The 14,948-nt window shown below is 47.2% G+C and overlaps 1 protein-coding gene across 2 annotated transcripts in view; it reads right to left on the reverse strand.

Moving 5' to 3' along the window:
• Positions 1-2,557, reverse strand: part of Spata13 (spermatogenesis associated 13) — a 133,824-nt gene extending 131,267 nt beyond the window's left edge. The window contains exon 1 of one of the 2 annotated variants that reach the window (XM_038309791.2): positions 2,430-2,557. The gene's annotated coding sequence lies outside the window, so the exon portion shown is untranslated. Of the gene's footprint in view, positions 1-2,073; positions 2,165-2,429 lie in introns of those variants that run through there. The other variant, XM_038309792.2, reaches the window with a different exon arrangement.
• Between the last annotated feature and the right edge of the window lie 12,391 nt (positions 2,558-14,948).

The raw sequence follows: 14,948 nt of genomic DNA on the forward strand, positions 1-14,948 counted from the left end.
AAGACCCAGGTCCTGGGGCCAGTTCTGGGGTTTTGTCTCTTTGTTTCTGGGCTGTTTCCTGCTGTGTGGGATCTAAGGTCCCTTCCAGCTAACAAAGTCCCTAACTCCAGCAGTCTCCTTCAGTAAACTTGCCTCCCACTCTTAGAAGTGAAGACTAGCCAGGAAGTATCTGATCAAGGCTTTAAGGCAATGTAATGAAAGAGAAATGAAAAAGACTCACGAAACCACAGGGCTCTCAGAGACCCACGCCCACCCCTGCCAAGGTCCACTCCACTGAAAGTGAAACTTAACTCCTGACACAGGAGCCAGTTAGCAATATATTTTTTGTGGTATTTTCTTCCCAACGTCCTCTGATGAAGATGGGAAGTGGACTGGAGGCACAGATGAAGTGACACCCAGGCTTTCTGAAGGACACTAGCCATCTGACGTTCCCTAGGCTCTGTCCTACAAGAGTATACTCTGTGTCCTAAACTGGCATACACTGCAAAATAAACAAAACATGGTAAGTAACAACCTCATTTCCAAAGCTGTGTGCCAGGCCTGTCTGAGTTCAAGAAGTCACACCGGCCCATGAGAAGAGGTCTAACAACACAGCCATGACAGACCTGACTGTGGCATGCTTGCCTTCTCGGAGCATACCCTCTCCTCATCCGCAAAAGGGGACAGCCCCGGGTCTTCCTTGACAGGGATTGGAGGAGGATTTTAAGGGACTATTACTGGTTGGCACAGCGTTTGATAAAGGCTGTGTAATCATCACATTAATGCTGATAACGTTGTCACTGCAGGACCTGCAGGTCCAATTCTACTTCAGTAGGACAGACAGTGGCAGAAGGAGACGCCTGAGAGCCAAGCAGGGCGGCCTGTGGACGTGCAGCAGCCGTCCTGACACTTCCAGACTTTCTGGAAAAAGAAATGGCTGTGAAGTAATTCAGAGCTTACTGGGGAGGAAGAAAGTGAACGTAGTGGGGGGGGGGGACGACCCACGAGGGATCTGAAACCAAGTGAGCTAGGAAGGCCACTTGTGTGTGTGTCGGGGGGAGAGTACTTGCCAGGAAGAAACAGGTTTAAAAAGGCAGAAACAGTGAAGGACCTACACACAGGTCACAAATAAAGGACAGGCTCTCTGCTCACTAAACGGGGGTGGGGGGGGTGGTACGGGGATGAGAGGGAAGGGAGGGGTGGGCGCAACTGGGGCCAAGGAGGTGGGTGAAAAGTAATTAAACACGGGATGGGAAGCAACAGCCCTATGGGCTCTAGAGGGTGGGGGAGGGGCGGAGAACAAGGTTCGGCCCCACATGGTGGGGTGCATAATTAACCCGAACTCGGTGAACAATGCTGCCAGGAAGTTTGAAAGGGGTAGTGGGGGAAAGGAGAAAGGGAGCATTTGTTAGGAAAGGTGGAAAAAGAAAACAGAGTGGGGGGGCGCAAACGGTGCGATTTCTGTGCTTTGAACGTGGGATTTAAAAAATGAGCAGAAAATAGAAGGTCTAGAGAAGTTAGAAAACACTAGACAACAGAAAAGAGGTAAAAAAGAGCCGGAAAAAATCGTGGGGGAAGGGAGAAATACAGCTCTGGAAAGCCTTGGTAACCAGCAGTGAATAAATTCAAATTACTATTCTACTTATCAATGCCATGATCCCACGCTGGGCAGCAACTATAACAGCCTGGCTCGCTTGTGTTTGGTTTGTTTTGTTGTGGGGATTGTTTGTATGTTTGCTTGAGTCGGAGAAGAAATCTGCTCCGGCTCTAACTTTGCAGTGGGCCCCCCAGCACAAACCACCTGAATTCCTCTATGACGCCTGCTGCAGTCGCCCGTTCCTGAGACTGGCCAGTATAGCAATTTCCCATATCCTGACCAGAACTGGAGCCAAACCAACTCTGCCAACTCACTCTCTGTGCAAGTGACGACAAAGTTCCCAAGTCTTTCTTCCAGGCTGCGTCCCAGTAGGGACCTGGGAAGAAACTTGCTTTCTAATTCAAGTGCTCCAACCAAACCCAACCTTCCAATCCCCTCCATGCACAGGTCACGCCCTCCGAGGAAGGAAGCGTTCAAGGGGGGCAGTGGCGGCCAACCTTTGTCCGTCGTCCTGGCGCAACCCCGCAGCCCGCCCTACGAGCGGGCAGAGCGGGTAGAGTTTCAGGATAATCCCTGACCGGTCCTTGCGGAAAGGCACCAGCTAGACCAGCATCGCGCGCCCTCCCCGGAGGGCGCTGCCGAGCGAGCACTGAGCAGCCGCTGCCAGGAGGATCGCGCAAAGTGGCGCAACAGGTGAACAGCCCCGGCCGGTCCCACGAGCCGCTCGAGCAGAGGCTGACAGCGGGACATCCTCAGGTCACGGAGGCCGTCCTTGGCGCTCCTCATTTCCTCCGCGATGCCCACCCCTGTGTTCCAGTCCCGCAAATCCGAGCGCCTCCCTCAGCAGTCTCACCTCGGCGGTCCCCTCTCCACCGAAGCTCCAAAACCCGCGTATCCAAGACGCCCTACGCGCCTGCCGGCTCCAGGACGGATCTAGCCGCGAGCTCGCCAGGCTCTGCGCGCCGTGGCCGCCACAGAAAGAGCAGCATAGATTCCGCCCTCCCGCGCTTAGCCGCCTCCTCCCAGGGGCCACGCCCCCAGCCCGCTCCCGAAGCCACGCCCACGCACTGCTCCCCTAAAGTCACGCCCCCGAGCCCGCGGGGGGTGGGTCTTCGCAGCACCCCCACCCTTGCTCTGCCCGCCTTCTCCACCGGGACCACGCCCCCAGCTCATCTTCCCTTAGACCGCGCCCCTACCCGCCGCGGTTTATAGCCCCTCGACCATGCCCCAGCCGCCACTCTGTCCTCACCGCCCCGCCCCACCCCACCCCCGCCAGACCACACCTTTGGCCTCAGAGGACACCCTCAACCTAACTCACTTCTTGCCCCGCCTCTCACCACGCCCCTGGCACATCCTACCCCTCACCACCTCCACCCCCGCAACCCCCGCCTCCACCTCCAGGTTGTACCTCCTTGCCACTTGTTCCCTCTACGTCTTTCCTCCGCCCCTTCACCCCTACCACCCTCTCTAGCCACTCTTTCGCCGTGCATCTTCCCAAAAGATTTACACCCCCTTGTAAGACCGGGACTCTGTCCCACACTTCCCACTCCCCTACGGATCACCTTGGCTACTCACACTTTGGCACCCCACACTGGTTCTTTCCTGCTCCTTACCTGCCAACTCTCTGGTCCCGCCCGGGTGAGAGCAGCTGTGTCTCCTGGGCGACCGCCTGACGCCCACTGCCTCACCTCTGCCTGGCTCGCGGGCTCGCCTTTTGAATCCAGGGACACTCGGACTGAAGATGCAATGACCTTCCGTTTTCTCAGGGTCTGGACTCTGAACTCTCTCAAAGAACTTTTCGTACGTGGCTCAACTGAAACCTTAGAGGGGAAGCGGCCTTTCTGTGCCAGGATCTGTGATAGACCCCCCCATCCTCCCAAAATGCACTGTGGTTATTTTTTTAAGGAATTCATAAAACAAGTACATTCTTTTAAAACATGTGGTTTGCTGAGACTATTCCTTTGAATAGTTACAATACACCAGCATGATTTTTCTAAATACTATAAACTACTTTATAACCAAAGAATAATCGCTATTTTAGACAAAAGAATATGTAAAAAACATATACCAACAAAAGTCAATTTTTAGATTATGTGAATACAATATTTTATTTCTTTGAGAATTTCATACATATTTTGATCATATTCACCCTCACTCTGCCCCAATTCTTAATTTTATTTCTGCCTATGTGCATGTATGTCTGTGTGAGTATCTCCATTTGTGTGACAGGCAGAAAAAAGGAGCCAGATCCCCTGAAGTTACAGGCCATTGTGTGCCTCCCCATGAGGGTACTGGGAACCAACCTGTGATCTTCTATAAGAATGGGAACTGTGCTTAACTGCTGAGCCGTCTGTCCGGCCATAGATTAATTCTGTGTATGTTCCTTTGGTTTGGTTGTTTTTTTGTTTTGTTTTGTTTTTTTGTTTGATTGGTTGATTTAGGTTTTTCAAGACAAGGTTTACTTGTGGAGCCCTGGCTGTCTTGGAACTAGCTCTGTAGACCAGGCTAGCCTCCAACTCAGAGATTCACTTGGAACTCAGAGATCTGCCTGCCTCTACCTCCCTGGGGGCTGGGACCAAAGGCATGCACTACCACTGCCCAGCTTGTGTGTGTTCTTAAATACTGAAAAAAAATTTAGCAAGTCCATGTCATTATGCATTTGTGAAGAACCCACGGCAAGGATGCTGAAGTGAACCCCCTATTGGCTGTGCATGGTGCTTTCTGATGACCTACAGTTACTGGCTCACGAGCGGGAATGAAAGTACTACAATAACATAAGAAGCTAACAGGGCGGCAAACTGTGGGCATGTCAGAACTCTGACTTCCAGCCCATATTCTGTAAGCCTGAGAAATTCTGTAGTAATTAAAAACAGGCACCAAAAATATTAGGTAGCATCTCTGGGTTGAGAAAATATGAGATTATTCTTTGGATGTATATTGAAATATCTCACCCCCAGATTTTGACAACAAGCCTGCATATTTATAGTAGAAAATATTATAAATGCTAAACTGCAGGGCTGGAGAGATGGCTCTGAAGCTTGAGAACACTGGCTGCTCTTCAAGAAGACTGAACTTCAGCACCCATATGGAGACGTCCAACCATCTGTAACTTCAGTCCCAGGGCCTCTGATGCCCTCTATGGCTTCTGCAGGTACCAGGAATGCATGTCGGTCACAGACATATGTGTAGGCAAAACACCCATACACATAAAATAGTAAGCTTTTCAAGACAAGGTTTTCCTGGTAGCCCTAACTGTCCTAGAACTCACTCTGTTGACTAGGCTGTCCTTGAACTCAGAGATCCACCTGCCTCTGCCTCCCAGCTACTGGGACTAAAAGCAAGCAAAACCACTGCCTAGCAGGAGATTTTTTTTTAAAAAAAAACTATTATAAAATTTTAGAGACATAGCATGAGAAACTAATACTATTAGATATCCCATATTGTGTCTTATGCGAGCTTAACAAAATTCACATGAAGCCTTCATATATGAAATCCATTTTAGCATTGTCATAATATTTTCATTATTCCTTTAAAATTAGCACAAATGTGGAGAGCAGATTTTTATTTTTCTTTAAAAGAATCTGCTTCAAACAATCACTTCTGGCTGCTTGGAATCCACTATTAATATTTATATGCAATGCTTTTTTTTTTCGTCTGGCTCTCAGATAAATGGATTTATGCACTTGACTGAAAGCCATTCTGCCTCCCTGACACTCTGGATGACCCAGGCAAGCCTTTTACCTTGCCAAGTGAAGCTTCCTCTTCGACAGCGGGACCTCCCTCTCTGCATTAATCGGAAAATTAAAACTGCGGCCCCTGTCACACTCCAGCTGACACGCACGGGTTCTTGACAGTACAAGTTCTTGGTCCTTAAAGCAAGACGTATTTTTCAGGGTTTCTGTGCGAGTTGCATGAACTCCTGGAATAAAGCTCCTGACTCAGATTTTAAACTTGTTAGGGAAAGACCTGAGGTCAAGAGAGAACTCGCTGATGGCATGGAGAAAGGCTGGGCAGCCTCTTCATGGTGTCAGCCATCACCACAGGACTCCAGTACTGACTAGCCTATTAAATGACAGACCAGAACCAGAGATCTCAAAACCTCCTTTCATTCCCACCATTCTGCATACATGTTCCACACAACATGATTTCTAAGTCAAAGAACAAAACCCTGCTCCAGTCTCTAAGGGTTCCTGTGGCTGCAGCTACAGCTGCAATTGTGGCTGTTCCTGTGTCTGTGGCTGTTCCTGCAGCTGTGGCTGCGGCTGCGGCTGTGGCTGTTCCTGCAGCTGCGGCTGTTCCTGTGGCTGCAGCTGTGGCTGCGGCTGCGGCTGTTCCTGCAGCTGTGGCTGTTCCTGTGGCTGCAGCTGTGGCTGCGGCTGCGGCTGTTCCTGCAGCTGCGGCTGTTCCTGTGGCTGCAGCTGTGGCTGCGGCTGCGGCTGTTCCTGCAGCTGTGGCTGTTCCTGTGGCTGCGGCTGTGCCTGCAGCTGTGGCTATGGCTGTTCCTGCAGCTGCGGCTGTGGCTGTTCCTGTTCCGGTGGCTATTCCTGCAGCTGCGGCTGTGGTTATTCCTGTGGCTGCAGCTATGGCTGTTCCTGTCACTGTGGTTGCTCCTGTGGCTGTTACTGTGGCTGTGGCTGCCCACCACCCGCAAACCAGCCTGCAGCACTGACATCTATCTGCACTCCCCTCAGGAAGGAGCCACCCAAAGGTCTTTCCCACATCCTCTTTCTCACTGATCTTCCAGTACCTGGGTCTCCCTTCACCCAAGATCCATCATAACCATGCTGATTATTTCTTTTTTAGTATTCATTGATAATATCATACATGTGTTCAGTGTATCTTGTTTATATAACCACCTTCAGCTCCTGCTTCCCACACCCTCCCAATGTCTCTCTCCCATTGTTTTTTGTATCAACCACTGAATCTAGTCTGTATATGCAAGGGTGTGAGGCCATTCACAGAAGCCCGGGCAACCTGCAGGTAACCACAGCTCAGAAGAGAAGTTACTCCCCCTCCCCTCAACACAGGCGCTTTAGGCTGGAGCACAACGAAGATTAGAGCCCCCCACCTCTCACCAAATCTAAAGTGCCCCCATCATACATAAATTCCCTGAATTTAGGATCTCTTTGCCTCAGTATCTAATTGAGTGCTTAGTACACTGTGTGACTCAGGCTGGTTGTTTACTAAAAGCTTCAAAACAATCTTCAAGGCACTATTACCATTTTCATTGGTAGCTGGGGAAAACGGAGTTCAGAGGGGTTGAGTGAGTGGCCTTAGGTCACCCAGTAAGCAAGGCAGCTGGAGTTTGTTTGTGGGCTCCAGCTTTTACATGAGATGAAGGCAATGTTGTGTTTCTCCAAGGTTGGGGGCGAGGGGCACCGCTGTGTTCAGTTTGCTGAAAGTTCCCTCCCATCCCCAAAATGAACTGGTGTAGTGATATTTTGTTTGTACTTTAACAAATAAAGCTTGGCTGACGATCAGAGTGCAGAGCTAAGCCATTAGTTAGTCATAGAGGCCAGGTAGTGGTTGCACACACCTTTAATCCCAGCCTCCAGAGGCAGAGGCAGGTGGATCTCTGTGAGTTCAAGGCCACCCTGGGCTACGCGAGGGTAGCGTTGAAGAGAAACAGAGCCAGGTTGGTGGTGGCTCACATCTTTAATCCCAGTACTTGGGAGCCACATACCTTTAATCCTAGCACTAGGGAGGTGGCGACAGGAGGGGATACGGCTGGGAGCAGAGAGGAATATAAGGCGGCAGGAGTCAGGAGCTCAGGGCATCCAGTCTGAGGACTTGTAGAGACAGGATACCCCATTCCGTCTGAGAGTTCGTAGAGGTAAGAACTAGTGGCTGGCTGCTCTGCTTCTCTCGTCTTTCAGCTTTCACCCCCTAATAGCTGGCTCTGGGTTTTTATTATTAAGGCCAACTTGATCTGAGCTACAGGCTGGGGTTTCCAAGAAAGGATGAGGGAGAACAGGGAACATCTTCCTCTAGATTTTAGAGCTGTTCCTTTGAGAGATTCTTCAATGACCTGATTCTTCCAAAGAGCCCACAACCGCTAATCACCCCCACCTCCTAATAAGGAGTCTATCGAGGGACTGATCAATCCACCTACTATGTTCGAACCCATAGGACTGAACCATCTCTAGAAACGCCATCACCCACACACCCGGGGTTCACTTACCCAGTTAGTCCCCCTTGAGGCAATCCGGTTGACAGTTAAGATCAGCGAGTAGCAAGGGTGCCGTGGAAACAGCTTTGAGAGCTCACATGCAGACCCAGCTCTGTCTTCAAAACCCACAGCGTTTTTACAGCCTCGCCTTGTTTTAGCACCAGTAAGACTGTGTGCTACTGGGGAGCAGTATTTCTTTAAGCTTTCTTTACTTTGGGACCTCCCATAGAACCAGGTGCATAGTACATACTAGCTAATCAATAAAATAGAATGAAAATGGCAATACATTATTTGTCACTGATATGTGCTTTAAAGCATATTAATTGGAGAATGTTATAAATATAAAATACAAAGAAAAGCCAGTTTCGGGAATTGGAGCTCCAACAATCCAGGCACACTGCCAGTCCTTTCTGGCTGTTCTCATGGTTCATGTTAAACAATGATTTCCCTGCACTCCAAAATTCTGAGCAAACACTTAATAAGCACTATAGCCCATAACTTTGGTTTGAAACGGATCACGTGACCCATTTTGAATTCCACCCTTGACCAAAATCTTCCATTTTAAACCCTAAGCAAATTCTTCTTTTTTCCCACCAACTTTCAAAGCCCGGAAGAACAGATGGGAGAGAACAAGATGACTCAGTGTTTACTTGTAAGCAGCCTTGAATGATGAGGAACAAAACGAAAAGAATTGCATCATGGGTGATCTGAGAGAGAGAGCACACATGCGCTACTCACTAAGGAACATCAGGGAGCCTCCAGGGTTTATGAGCAAATGAGGGTCAGGGAAAGTTGACTAGCACCAGTCAGGTTCTTGGGAGTGACACACGGTGGCAAAGGTGTGCATCTGAACAAGGATCCTGGCCCTTTCTAGAATGACTTCATCTAGATATGGCAACCGCTCCCTGGATGTGTTTGCAAGTGGACCTGGTAATGTTTACACGTAATAAAAGTGTTGACTAGCACTCTCTGAGACACGGTGTTCTTAAGTTTCATCTACTGTTGAGTTACGACTCTCGTTGCTGTGACCACACACCTGACAAGAAGGATCTTAAGTAGGGTTGGGGGTGGCTGGGGAGGTGATGGCTCAGTCCTCAAGGTGCCTGCTGAGCAAACACAGGGATTTGACTTTGGATAGACTCCACATAAGAAGTCAAGCAGTAATTGCCTGTAATCCCAGCCTGGAGAGGGTGGGGTGCAGGCAGCAGAGACAGGCAGGTCTATGAAGCTCACTGGCCAGTTAGCCTGGCTGAATCAATGAACGTGAAGTTCAGTGAAATCCTGTTTCTAAAGCATTTTTTAAAAGATAGAAACTGAGCCGGGCGGTGGTGGCGCACGCCTTTAATCCCAGCACTCGGGAGGCAGAGGCAGGCAGATCTCTGTGAGTTCGAGGCCAGCCTGGTCTACAAGAGCTAGTTCCAGGACAGGCTCTAAAAAAGCTGCAGAGAAACCCTGTCTCGAAAAACCAAAAAAAAAAAAAAAAGATAGAAACTGATCCAGGAAAGATACCTGAGGATACCCAGGGCATCACATACGCACACTTGCGTGCATGCACGTGCACATACACACACATACAAACACACACACACACACACACACACACACAGAGAGAGAGAGAGAGAGAGAGAGAGAGAGAGAGAGAGAGAGAGAGAGAGAGAGGGAGGGAGGGAGGAAGGGGGAGGGGGAGAGGTGAGGGAGGGGAGGGGAGAGGTGGGGAGGGAAAGGGAGGAAGGATTCCTTTCCTTCACTGTTTGAGGGGACAGTCCATCATGGCATGGGCAGCATGACAACAGGACTGTAAGGAGGCTGGTCAGTCAGTCGCCCCCAGAAACACCCTCATAGGCAAGTCTGCATGGCTCCTAGGAGATTCTAAGTCCAGTTGGTATGACAGTGAAAACTATACTTAACAGCCACATGCCCTGTCAGCCCTGGGAAGGAGAGCACAGGTTGTGTCGTGAGAGTTGAGTTATGATAGTCCTCCTGATTAGCTGTGTGCCTTAGAACAAGGCACTTTATCTCTCTTAGTCCTGGGGCCTGGGGAATTATTTTTTACTGTTGAGGTATAACTTAAGACATTATGAAGCAACTAAACTTTTTTGTTTTGTTTTTTTTCTTTTATTGAAAATAGATTTTTTTCTTAATCCAGTATAGTCTGATTACAGTTGTCCTCCCCCCACTCATTCTAGTTCCTCTTCTACTCCCCTCCCATCTAGGGCCACACCCTTTCTGTCTCTCATCATGGCCAGGAAGAAGAAGCTGGACAGCCCAAAGATACAGGATAGTACCAAACACAACTGGGAGAAAAAAACAAATTATTAAATGATTCCTAAAGCTATTCTGTTATACTCATAGATCAGTGCCTAAACCAGTAGTCATCAGAGAGGCTTCGTCTAGCAACTGACTGGAGCAGAAGCAGAGATCTACAGCCAAACCCTAGGCAGAGCCAGGAGAACCCCACAGAAGCAGGGGAGGATTGTAAGAGCCAGAGGGGTAGAGGATAACTCAAGAACACAGCCCACGGAATCAACTAAGCAGGGCTCATTGTGACTCACAGAGCCTGGAGTGACAATCACAGAGCCTGTATGGTCTAAGGGCCTCTGCATACATCTATGGTTGGATAGTTTGGTGTTCTTATGGGATTCCTAATGGTGAAAGTGGGTGTCTCTGACTCTTGCCTGCTCTTGGGACCCTTTTCTCCTATTGAGTTGCTTCAGGCAGTTGATATGAGGGTTTGTGCTTATTTAACTTATTATGTCCTGTTCAGTTGATATTCCTGGGAGGCCTGCTCTTTTTTTTTTTTGAAGGGAAATGGAGGGAGAATAGATCTGGGGGAGAAGGGATGGCGGGGGACAACTGAGAGGAGTGGAGAGGGGGAAAACAGTGATTGGGGTGTAATGTATGAGAGAAGATTAAAGGAAAAGAAAAAAATAATGGGCATCTAATGGTAAAATAAATCAAAATAAAACAAATCAGAACTCGACAAAACAACTGGACAGGAAAAAGAGTCCAAGAGAAGGCAGAAGAAATGCGAATAGATGCAAAGAAACATGTTCATGCTCAGGAATCCCATAAACACACACACATGTACACGCACACACACACACACAGAGAGAGAGAGAGAAAAAACAGAAGTCATAATATATATGCAAAGAAACTGTAAGATAGAAAACAAAAACACCCTAACTCAACATTATAAGACCAAGAACCTCCAAAGATGCCACTGACTTAATCTACGGCTAGATATCTGGCTTACCCTTAAGAGTAGTCTGTTTCCTCAGACAGGAGGGCCAATGGAACCGAATCGAAGACCCAGGTATCAATCCACACCCCTACGAACACCTGATTTTTGACAAAGAAGCAAAAAAAAAATATAAAATGGAAAAAAAAGGATATTCAACAAATGTTGCTGGAATAACTGGATATCAGCATGTAGAAGAACAAAAATAGACACATATCTATCGCTTTGACCTTTTCTCAAGTCGATATGGATCAAAGACCTCAACATAAAACTAACTACACTGAATCTATAGAATAAGAAGTAGGAGGTACACTTGAATGTATTGGTAAGGGAGACCACTTCCTAAATATAACGCCAGTAGCACAGACACTGAGAGAAATAATTAACAAATGGGACCTCCTGAAACTGAGAAGCAAAGGACACAGTCAACAAGACAAAACGACAGCCTACAGAATGGGAAAAGATCTTCACTAACCCCATATCAGAGAGAGGGCTGATCTCCAAAATATACAAAGAACTCAAGAAATTGGTCATCAAAAGAACAAATAATCCAATAAAAAACAGGGCACAAGCCTCAACAGAGAACTCTCAACAGAGGAGTCTAAAATGACTGAAAGACACTTAAGGAAATGCTCAACATCCTTAGCCATCAGAGAAATGCAAATCAAGACAACTCTGGGATTCCATCTTACACCTGTAAAAATGGTCAAGATCAAAAACTCTGATGACAGCTTATGCTGGAGAGGTTGTCGGGGAAAAGGGAACACTTCTGTATTGCTGGTGGGAATGCAAGTTGGTACAGCCCCTTTGGATATCAGTATGGCAATTTCTCAGAAAATTAGGAAACAACCTACCTCAAGACCCAGTAATACCACTTTTGGGTGTATATATACAAAGGATGCTCAATCATACTTCAAGGACATGTGCTCAACTATGTTCATAGCAGCATTATTTGTCATAGCCAGAACCTGGAAACAGCCTAAATGACCATCAACCAAAGAAGAATAAGAAAAATGTGGTACATTTACACAATGGAGTACTTGCATAGCAGAAAAAAATGACATCTTGAAATTTGCAGGCAAATAGATGGATTTAGAAAACATCATTTTGAGTGAGGTAACCCAGACCCAGAAAGACAAATACTGTACGTTATCACATATGTTACTTTTAGACATAAAGCAAAGAAAACCAGCTTATAATTTACAATCCCAGAGAACCTAGACAACAGTGAGGACCCTAAGAGAGACATACATAGATCTAATCTACATAGAAAGTAGAAAAAGACAAGATCTCCTGAGTAAATTGGGAGCATGGGTACCACAGGAGAAGGTAGAACGGAAGGGGAGAGGATGGGAGGGGAGGAGAGAAAAATATATAGCTCAATAAAAATAATTAAAAAAATAATAGTCACATTCACACACACACACAAAAAGGTAGTCTGTTTCCTAAGTGAAAGTCCTTTGGAGAAAATTAATTTTTCACTTGCAAGCTTCTGGGTTAGGGATGGCAGCATGTATTCACGTCTCTTGGCTCTGGGACCCCATCTGGTGCAGAAACATGCAGGCCCTGTGCATGCTGCCACAGTCTCTGTGAGTTCAGATGTGCACCAACCCTTTTGTGTCTAGAAAGCCTTGTTTCCTTGCTGTCCTCCTCTTCTGCAAGGTTCCCTGAGCTCTGAGAGAAGGGATTTAATGGAGACACCCATTTCAGGGCTGAGTATTCCAAGGCTTCTCATTCTCTACATAATGTCTGACTCTGGTCATCTCTTGCAGGAGGAAGCTTCTCTGTGGCTGCGCCAGGCATGGATGTATGAGTACAGCAGAATGTCCTTAGGAATTATTTTATTTCTATGTCCCTTTACGAGAACAGTACTATTTGGTTTTCCCCTGGGTCCTTGGGCTATCCAGTCTCAGGTTCTTGATGACCCAAAAAACAATGGGTATGGGTTCCATCTCATGCAGTGGGCCTTAAGTCCAATCAGATATTGGCTGGTTACGTCTACGAGCTTTGTGCCACTTTTTTTTTTTTTTTTTTTTTTTTTTTGGTTTTTCGAGACAGGGTTTCTCTGTAGTTTCTAGAGCCTGTCCTGGAACTAGCTCTTGTAGACCAGGCTGGCCTCGAACTCAGAGATCCGCCTGCCTCTGCCTCCCGAGTGCTGGGATTAAAGGCGTGCGCCACCACCGCCTGGCTGCTTTGTGCCACTTTTGTACAGTGTATCTTGCAGGGAGGTCACTCTTGTAAATTGGGTTTGTAGCTGGGTTTTAGTGTTTACCTTTCTCCTTTAGTAGCAATGCAGCACCTAATCTTACATGTGAAGCCGGGTGAGTGTGTACATTAGACCCTAGGGTGAGCTCCAATTGTCCCTGTCCCCGGGTGTTTGTGCATTCATATAGTCCCTTATTCCTGAATGCAGACAAAAGCCTAACCACAGAACACGGTAAGGGGTAATTTGTCACGTGATGATTGTGTTATGTTGTATAAACCCCATCTTAACCTGTAGATGGAGCGGCGGGGCTGTATCCTACCACCTAGCTAGCTTCACACCCAAAATAACAACACACAAATTGTATTCATTTAAACACTGCTTGGCCCATTAGTTTCAGCCTCTTATTGGCTAATTTTCACATTTTGACTAACCCATATTTAGTAATCTGTGTAGCACCACGAGGTGGTGGCTTACCAGGAGAGATCTTAACCTGCGTCTGACTCAGAGAGGAGAGGCATGGCCACTGCCTATGGCGACTGCCTGAAGCTTCTGCCTGACTCCGCTTTTTCCCACAATTCTGTTCTGTCTACTCCGCCTACCTATGTTCTGACCTATCAGGCCAAGCAGTTTTCTTTATTAATTAACCAATGAAACAACAGATATACAGATGACCCTCCTCCATCATTAACCCAGTATGGTGGCACCGCCTATGATCCTGACCCTCGGTTGATGGGGGGGGGCAAGATCAGAAGCTCAGGATCATGCTCAGCTACACAACACATTTGAGGCTAGCCTCGGCTACATGAGATCCTGTCTCTAAATTATTAGATTTAAACAAGTAAATAAAACAAATAAAAACATATTGCCAGTTTGATGAAGTGGCTTTGTTGAAGAAGCTCACGACAGGAACTATGGACAGCCCCTGGGTCTTGGAGGCAGTCTCCAGCCTATCAGCTATCAGGAAGCTGCAGTGCTCATTACATAGCCCCAAAGGAAGAAAACCACAGCCTGGTTTAGTACTACTACTACTATTACTTATCATTATTATTACTATTATTTGTGTGGGCATATGCATGCCACAGCAACTTTTATAGAAATTGGTCCTTTCCTCCCACCATGTGGATCCTGGGATAGAACACCTGCTGTCAGGCTCGAAGGCAAGTGCTTTCATGGGTTACATCACCTTCCTGGCCCACAGCATAAGACTTGATTACAGCTTTGTGAGACCTGAGTAAACATACAGCTAATAAACTGAGAGCAATAATCTTGTGTGTGTGTGTGTGTGTGTGTGTGCATGCACATGTGTTGTTTTAACCCAGTATGTCTTTTTTTATAATTTGTCCAGAGCATAAAAAACTAATAGAATATCAATGTGACCACCACTCCGATCAAAATGCAGAACAGGGGCTGGAGAGATTTCTCCATGTTAAGAGCCCTTTATGTTCTTCCAGGGACCCTGAGTTGAATTCCCAGCATGCACAATTGGTGGATCACAACTGCCTGTATCTCCAGCTGCAGGAGATCCATTACCCTCTTCCGACCTACATAACACCTATATACATGTGGCATACAAACACACACACACACACACACACACACACACATATACATCTTTAAAAATACAAAACATGTCTGGGTCCTCAGGAAAGCCCTTCATTCTCAATACCCCAAGGGCAAATTTTCTCCTACATCTGTCACCATAGATTATTTTTGTTTTCTTTGTTTTAGAACTTTGAGTCAGAGGAATCACGCAAGGTCA

This window comes from Arvicola amphibius, chromosome 13 (genome assembly GCF_903992535.2).
Source record: "Arvicola amphibius chromosome 13, mArvAmp1.2, whole genome shotgun sequence".
Lineage (NCBI taxonomy): Eukaryota > Metazoa > Chordata > Mammalia > Rodentia > Cricetidae > Arvicola > Arvicola amphibius.